This window comes from Drosophila santomea, chromosome 3R (assembly GCF_016746245.2).
Source record: "Drosophila santomea strain STO CAGO 1482 chromosome 3R, Prin_Dsan_1.1, whole genome shotgun sequence".
Taxonomy (NCBI): Eukaryota; Metazoa; Arthropoda; class Insecta; order Diptera; family Drosophilidae; genus Drosophila; species Drosophila santomea.
This window is the reverse complement of record NC_053019.2, coordinates 10,257,552-10,267,037: the sequence shown is the minus strand read 5'-3', so window position 1 is coordinate 10,267,037 and position 9,486 is coordinate 10,257,552.

The window sequence follows — 9,486 nt, the reverse complement described above, 5'->3', positions numbered from 1 at the left end:
AAAAATAAAAACACTAAAACCTGCAATTTGTATGGAATACATCAGCAGCAGCCAACGAAAGTGGACGCAGACGTTGGCCAGAAAGAGGCGGCATCATGTGAGTTCCGAAGCTCAGAGCTCAGAGCTCTGAGTTCTGAGTTCGAGTTCTGAGCACTGGGAGTTCCGGGTTCCGGGTCCTGGAGTGTTTCCCCAGGTCTGAGTTATAGAAGGCCATAACCTGCACTCGCTCGCCCCGTCTCGCTCTCGCCGCTATATCGCTTTCGCTCGCTCTTTAGCGCGCTTTATGATTGCCAGACATAAATAAGCGGCAAAAGCACCCCGATGTGTGGGTGTCCCGTGTCCAAAGTGCACTTCCCGTGTCCTCAGCACGGGCTCACCTGCCCCGGTAAGCGGCTCCTTTTCGGAGTCCTGCACTCCTCTTTTTTCCTACCGCTGTCAACGCCGCCGACAGCTGGATAAATGTGTATCTATGCAAGCCCTGCTGTCCCTCGTCCTTTTCAGCTCCTGCCTGTACTCGGCTCATCTCTGTTCCTTTCTGCCGTCTGCGCATCTTCTTCTCTTCGGCGAACGGGTGTGCGTGTGTTGAGCCAAAGTAGCAATTCATCATAGAAAATGGCGGAAGTAAGCTTCCCTTTGTGTGGGTGCACGTTCTATGTGTGTGTGGAGTGCATGAGTGTGCGAGTGTGTAAGTGTGTTTGTGAGTGCGGATGACACGCACTCTCCGACTGGGGGCCCAATTAAAAGCGGAGAGTGCCATATGATAATGGGGCTTAAAGTGGAATCAGAATAGAGTGAAGCTTACAGTATTTAAAGCTAAAGTGATTCTACACCGCCTGTTTTAGACTTTCTAAAACAAAGTACTTATTGAGTAAAATATGTGATTAACCAGATACCAAACTAAGACCACAACTTCTGCCATTAAAACATATCTACTCTATAAACCATCTTCGATTGGATTCGATAGTTAATTAAGCACTTCCGCCTTCAATTTAATTTGCCCACACATGTCTGTCAATTAAGTTGGATGCGAATCCAGCATCTCAGCACTTTCCAAACGCTTTGAACTGGAGCAATCAAATGTCACTTGACACACACACAGACTTAAGTGTTATGGCCCGATCTTAAGATGCCACATTGCCACATGCCCCGGCCATTTGCAGCTACATGAAAAACGCATCTTCCATCCACTTAACGGGCCGGGAACAACATAAACCTGCTTTTACAGCCCCGAGAACTCAAGGACCCAGGGATATCCTGCGAGCCAAAGGCCAAACTCATCAAGTTAGCTCTAAGAGGCGGGCATTTAGTTAATTTTAAATGCTGATTAGCGCACTTTACGGCGGCAAGAGGATGAGAAGGCAGTCAGTTGGGGTTGGGGAATACCCCAAGTAAAGTGCCCATCCATAGAGACCCATTCGCAAGGACCCACAGCATATGTGGGTGTGTAACTTATAATTTTATTATCATTACCAGCGGCGAGTTGAGTGTCTTATCAGCTGAGTTTTACGAGCCCACAGATCGCATAGGGGTCATGTTCCGCTCTTATCCCTGCCAAATGAAAATAAACACTGGCTTAAAATGTTAAAATGTTTACGATGCGTTGACGACATCGTCATCGTCATCATTATCATTATCATGGTCATCATTGTCGAGGCGAGGGTCTGTGTTTATGTCCTTTTTATGCGCTTTTTATGCGCCATTCCTAACCTCGATTTAATTGTTTAGCCGGTGACAATCATTACCCCCAACATATGTGCATACATATGTATGTATATACAAGTAGTATGAATGGCCAGACGGTGGCTGAGTTTTACGACTCCAAGGAGCTGTCAATTTGATGTCCTCAGAGCCATTGACAACCCATCGCCCCCATCCGCCCATTCGCCTAATAAAAACATGAAGATTACACTTTATGGCCAGGGCGAACTCAACTCAACGGAAGTTGTAAAACACTCAAGTGTAACGATGCCAGAGCTTTGCATCCGCCCAGCCGACACTGTTTTGGGTGTGAAAACTAACGCCAGGACCTTCCTCTCTCAAACTGAAGATGAAGCTGAAGCTGAAGGACCAGGACTCTCGGATTTTACGACTCTGGGCTTTTACGATGATAACATCTTCGATGCATCGCAGTCGCTTATTATTTTTCTATTACATTGCAATTTACAGCGTTTGATGAGTGATTTTACGATCATTAAATGGAATCAGATTTGTCATTTGCCCCTGTTAAATAAAGCGCAAAATTTACACGTTGTCATCCTGTCTGGTCGTAAAAAACAAGCTTACAAACCAAAATCACAACCATTGAGCTATTTGTGCTGTTTCTTTTTATTACCACAGAATGCTTATCCTGATCCCTTTTGTGGCTGCCGTGGAAGGTGTAAAAATGTTCCACCATTACTATCATTGTTTTTACTGCCCATCTTACGACACAGACCCTGTCTGGGGATCCTTCCACTGGAGACTTGAGAGTCTCTGTTTTGGCTGTTTATTCAAGCGCGAAAATGGATTTGTTTTTTACGACTTGATTATTATGACTCCGACTGCGTTTGATTACAAATATTATACCGCAGCAAATACCCATCCACCATTCAGACCAGCATTTTTTCTGGAATTTTTTCAATCCTGCTCACTGAGCTCGTAAATGGTTTTGGTTTTTTGATTTTGTCGAGCAATTTGTTGCTTATGTTTATTAATGAGCAATCATTCGGTGCAGTGCAGGCTTAATAATAAAATAATCCCAGCACGAGATGGAATTTTCTTAGTTTATCCAGCGGCAGCCACAAATTGTTGACTTGACTTGAGTTGCAAGTGTCCCCGAATATTTTCTTGATTAAATTCCGCACTCACCCGCCAGAAATCTCTTCCGTTCCATCGGACGGCAGGACAATGGAGATCCTGCATAAAGAAACAATTTGCGTTGGCAGCAGGGAGAAGTGCAATAAAATAAAATTAAATCTGCAATTTTGAGGTTTTTCTATTGCCCATAAAAAGTGTCTGCATCTGTGTCTGGCTTTTCTTGGCTTTTCTTCGGGGCTCCGAAGTCTGCATTTTCCATTGCATTTACCTTTGACCCACCTAAATGGCAGCCATGCAAAAACACGAGCTTGATTAAAAATGAAACAACTTGTGGGAGTCTTTGGTTAATTTTTTTTTTATTTTTTTGTTGCTGTGAGGTGCCAGTGACAGAGCCATTGTCTTGTGTGTCAAAGCACGTATTATGGCAGATTTCCCCACAAATTAAGCTCAATTGTTATGGAGGCTAATTCCCAGTTTGGATTAGTTTGCTTGGCACTCGAAGCTGTGGCAAAAATGAACTTAAAAATGGTTCGTCTTTCTTGTGAGGGGAAAAATTGATTTCCAGGAATGGGCAATCACTTAAAGCCTTAAAGACAATTTAATGGGCTCTTTTTATTTAACTATTTATCTTGCTGCCTTCCACGCGAATCGATGCAAATTCAGCCAGGCGACGCTGCCTCGCATAATTCAGCATGAAAATTCCCAATTCCAAAATTCCGAATTCAAATGGCTAATTCAAATTTGTTCACGCTGATAAAACCAAAAAGCCAAGCTAACTGGGGGGAGATGGGGACTTTTCTTGGGCTTATCAGCAGGGAGACAAAGGCTTGGGCTCCGGATGAGTGATGGGCTCGGGCTGAAAGGCCCGCGAGCTACGGTGGAACGACCCACCTAGCAGATAAGATTACCTAACCCTCGGTTACGGATTTCATTCATTTTTGGATTCGGCTTCGGCTTTGGATTTCACCCCTCGTCCTGCCGCAAGGACGCCCCGCTGGCAGTGCCAATGAAAAATGAGTTAATTAAAGCCACGTTCTGAATGCCAAGGCGATCAAATTCATTTGGCAAACTTTTCCCTCTCCGATGATACTGTAAAATGCTAAACATTCCAATTCGTTGTTGTTGCCACTGCCGCTGTCCAAGGCGCTTATTAAATCAAGTTAATAACTTTTAGAGCCGCAATAAAAGTGTCAAAGATTATAGCATAGTTATAAGCACTGGAATGGAATGGCGCAGGCATTTGGGGAAGGGGCACAGGCGAAAGCAATTAAATTCGGTTTAATTACGACGCATTTTTGTTTCGGCCAGGATGCGAAAGGATGCGAAAGGATGGGAGTGCGGAGGCCCCCAGGATGTTTGTTAATTTCAACGCCTCATGCGACTCGGCTCGGCCGGCTATGATAAAATGGCAGACAAACGCGCAGAGCCGGAAAATTTTTGTGACCAATGTCGTCGTCGTTGCTGCGTCGTCACTGCTGCTGCTGCTGTCCTGAATATCCTGCATGTGTCCTTCCGTCCCCCAGCCGAGTCCACGTTCTCGTCCTCGTCCACACACATCCTTCGCCCGTTATGCATGCGCAGCATTTGCTGGCGGAGATTGGCAGCGGGTGCACTTGAAAAAATATGAATAAAAACACGTTTAAAAAAAATAATACCTGGATCTACCAAGAATTCAACGGCTACCATGAATTCCACACAGAATTGTATCGAAGTAAAAAGACTATAAATCAAACTTTCAATATTTATTATTAAGTACCTAAGATAGGATATAATCCACATTTGCAACTTTCAGTAGGCCGTGCCAAGTGTAAGACTCCCCTCTTTTTTCTTTCAGTGGCTGAAAAGAGGAGCGGCTCGGGCATGTTTATCTGCACGCAGACAGATACGCCGCCTGTCGAGGATGAGCAAAAGGATGCAAGGAGCAGCAGTGGCAGTAGCAGCAGCAGCAGCAGCAGCAGCAGCAGGAGAAGAAGCCGGAGGATCAGGAGCTGGAGCAGTGTGTGCAAATGTTGTGCGAGCCATTAATCACACGATTTCATGAATACATCAGCCAGTGAGGCGCAGAGTCGGCCAGACGATGTTACCAAGGCTAGGACAAGTACACACAGTACGCACAACCAGAGACACAACACACACACACATGACCATGGCAATGGGCAAGCCAACATAAACGCAACAAAACGAAATGGCTCAAAAATCTTATTTTCAGCTCATGTTGTGCTCGTTTGTTGTTTTTTGCTCCCATCGAACCGAAAGACTGGGGAAAACTGGTTGCTTTTTTGGGAGGCTGAAGAGTAGCCGCACATGCGGCCAGTGCAAAGTCGAAATGCAAAGCATTTGGGGCTGTCCAAAAGGGTTAAGGCGGGCTCTCCAGTTGCAGCCTCCAGTTGCATTAATGACATCGGTCCGAAAGGGTTGAAGAGTTGGGGAAGTGGGCACTATGGACCAGTATGCGAATCCGAATCAGCCGCACTGATGGCATGTGCAAGTCGAAGTCAGAGTCAGTCACTCAAACTGGCTGCGGCTGTGACTGTCAGTGGATCCGTCTGGTTTGGTCAGGGATGTTGCTGCAACTCTCCTTCTTGCCAAAAATGCCACTCCTTTATCCAATACTATTTGCAGCCATTGAAGCTGGCCAGCATTTGGTTGTCAAAAGCAAACCATAAGGCCCTCGACTTGACGACGCTCATAACGAATAGAGGCAGTTCAAGCCATCCCATACAGTATTCACGTTATAGATATAATAGGAAAATACATAAGCAATCATATAATTTCCGCATCTATTGCTATGCTTTGTCTTGATTTCAGCATATCCAAGATTCCTAAAGCCCTCGAAAACGAAACTAATTAACCACGCTGGCTTTTTCAAAGTTTGCGCTTCTCGGTTTTGGCTGTCACCTTGCGCGCAGCAAGTTATGCCAATTTGGCAGCTCATTTGCGAAACGAAAAATCCCTTTACACACTCGTGCTGATAAACATGCCAACTTGGAACTTTTAAATGCAACCGAATACGGCAGGAGGCAACAATCCTTTCGCTTTGGAGTCAACACACTCACACTCACACGCACACGCACACGCACACTCACCGAGACACTCATTTCCGCTGGAGACAAAGTTTTCTTTGGCGGCCTTAAAATAAAGTTTTTTATATTTTTAATTAGATGCACATGAGGTTTTACTTAGCCAAACTTTTGACATCCTGCCCACACAAACACACACGAAAGGGGCGCACACACACGGTTATGGCATCTTTAATGCCCGGTCATATTCAACGAGCTTTTGCACTTTGCATGCGCCACTTCCGCCTACTTTTCCACCGCCCACTTTTCCACCGCCTTGTTTTTCACCCGCCTTTCCACCACCTCCTTTGGTCTGCAACATCCGTGCCCGTTGCGCCAAAAAGTTTTCCAGTTTGAAACAACAAAAGTGGGAACAACACAAAAAGCGGAGCTGGAATTTTTACAGACTTATACATCCTGACACATTCCATGCCCCGAACTTTAGTTGCAATTTTTCCTGCTCTGCATTTCGCTTTCTTTGCTTTCTGCTGCCCGCTGCCCGCAGAGCAAAAGGATATACTCGATTCGATGAATCGCAGGAAACGTAGGTAGAAGGATCGCTTTTGGAAGCTGAGAGACAAGAGCCAGGTTCCCCAAAGACCACCAGAGAGCTTCAAAGATCCTGCAGCCCATAGATTCCACATCCCAGTGCACATCACAGATCCTGCTGCTCAAATCCTGCAGCTTAGATCCTGCAGCCCAAAGTTTTCGGATTCCACCACATCCCGCACATCGTTCCCTAGCTGATTAACAGGTATCTGATAGTCGGCTAAAGCGTTCTCTCTGGTTTATTTTGTTTTGAATAATTTGGCATATCACGAAAAGTTTTCACCCAGAAGAGGAAAACAATCTAAAGCTGAAATTACTTAAAATCGGCTTACGGAGCGCAGACCAGTTAGCAGGAAAGCTGAGCAGTGAACTTTTCTTTTTGGCCACATTGCAGGTAAATGTCAAAATTGATGCCACTCAAAACGCGCAAAACTTTTCGCCGGCTGCAAATTTAGTTGCTGCTGCTTCTCAACTGCTGTTGTTGCTTCAGCTGCTAATTTTTCGCATTTCCCCCAAATGTCCGAGCCAACAATATCAAACAAAGTTTCGCATTGTTTCATACTTTACCACCAAATACTGGTACTAGTAGTTCTCGCTGGAGTAGTAAAACCTTGGCAACGGATGCCTCGCCAGCCTTCGCACAATTAGCCGGGCCAAAACAGAGCGCAGCGGAGGAAAAGCGGGAAAAGCTGGAAAAGTCGAGGGAAATTGGAGAGAGTAAAGCGCAGGCACAGTTGGCACAACTTGGCTTTGGGCCTGGGCTTAGCCTAATTATAAAAATGAGACGTCAGCGTCACAATTTCGGGGGCTGCCACTGAAGGCTGGCTGAGTGGTGGAAAAGCAAGGAAAAGCGAGGAAAAGCGGCGAAAATCGGGGAAAAGGGTTCGGTTAGCAGCCGCATGGAGAAATTTTAAATTGAATCAACTTGAGTGCTCATAAATTTTTCTAGGGATTGCGGTAAGGATTTTGCATTGCGTCACTTGCAGTCCCCTTTTTGCGGCTCGGTGGGTGGGCTCAGGTGGGAGTGGGTCCAAGGACTCGGAATTCAGGACTCAGGACTCACCGCCCAGGATCCAGGACTCGGGCTCAGAAGCAGACTGATTCTGATGCTGACATAGCGGCAACTTTCGGTCACCGATACATTGCGGAAACAGCAAACCGCAGGCCAAATTTCGGGGAATCATATATTTTCATATATATTAAATACAAGTAAATAGTATATAGTATATATGTGTATATGTGCAACACCTCTTTTAAGTAGTAGTTTTTCAGCGAGACTAACTTACTTTGCGGCTAGTTAATTACAGGATGTGGTTAGTCATTCTCTAAGTGTAGCAATAGTTGCACTTGGATTGCTGCGAGGAATCCTTATAAAATATCTTCAAACTTACAAGCCTGCTAATTGCAAGTGTTGGCGGAATATTTCCGAGAAACCCAATTAAGTTGTCTGTCAATCAGGCAGTTTCATTGCCGCTGCCAGGTTTTCGCACAAATTAATTACGTTCTTCGTTCTTCGTTCTTAAGATTTGCCACAGTAACTGAAGAATCCTAAAAATGAATCCCTTTGCGCTCTTGCAACAATTTAAGGCAATCAAAGGGGCAGAAAAGAGAACAAAGCAAACGTTGACAACACCCACATACAAAACATACAAAACATACATATACATAGAAGCCTCGCAGCGTGTCGCGGGGTAATTTAAATTTTAATTTTGATCTTAATCTCTTAATGCGAAATAAAATGCCGCACACTGGTGCCCCACGAGCCGCAGTCGAGCACGAACCGCATTCCTTGTCCGGGTATCTTTACGGGTATCTGGATGTGGGTGTCCGGGTGGCAGCCCGGCATCATCACCACATCCTGCCCATCCCAGATATACGTATATACGTATATATATATATATATATATAAGTACATTCTTATCTAGACAGTCACAGTTGGCTTCTAATTTACATTTCCACGCTCGCTCGCTCGCTCGGCTTCATTCTTTCCCTCTGAATTTCACATCGCCTTTGTCGCCTTTGCTTTTCCTTAAAAATTGTTATTTATGGCTTTCGGTCGGCAAATAACTTCATCAAATTAGAATCTACCGAGACTGTTGTCTTATATGGCAGAGGTATAGGGGAATGAAAGTCATTTAAATATATAAGTACATTGTATAAAACGTTTGGCAATTATCACTAAACTTAAGGTAAAGAAGAAAGCCACATAATAATATCTAATTTCATCTTAAATCCAACAGCCAGTATTTCTACATATACGAGATATAAATTTTTTAGAAAGTTCCACAAACACTTTGCTTATTGGTTTTACAAAGCCTATCAAGCCTATCATATACTTCGGCCCATCAAAAACCCACTTAATTGTGTGAAAAATGTGCCCAGAGGCAGCAGACTTGATGGGAGTAACATACATATCTGTACTTTGAGGCACATGCAACAATAGCATAACAACCAACAATGTGAAACCAAATCAGCAATCCCCCGAATCCTGGCCACTCCAACTACGCCTGTTGTCCTGCAGATCCCGAACTAAGCCGTAGCACTTAGTCGGCTGAAAATTAAACAGGAAACGTCATGCATTTTGCATTCGAGTTTGTCCAGCAGCCAAATGGGCACATACTCATCCATGGGATCAAGTCCATTGCCCATTCACCATTGCCCATTACCCCGACCATAATTGTATTAGATATCGGAGAGTTGGTCTGCCAACTGGAGTCCCGAGTCTCGAGTCTCGAGTCTCGGCTATTATACAAATGGTCATATTTAATTCGTTATGCTGGCTATCGAAAAAATGGAAACCCCCCATATGGAGATAGGCACATATGCGTACATCTCCACCTGCCCTCCGTGGATGGGCATTGTGCTAAATCCCGTGTCTAATCTGTGGCCATAATGCCGCATAGCAAAAGATAAAGTTTCGCAGTGGACAATGTAGGTAAGGTGACCATAAACTTGCATGATTTGTTTTATGGCCAACCGAGGACGATATTATTGCTAAGAGGCACGCCCACCAGGGTCATCCCCCCCCCCCCCCTCCATCTTCCCCTATTTTCCAACCAATTCAGGTAGCGAGTCCTTTGGG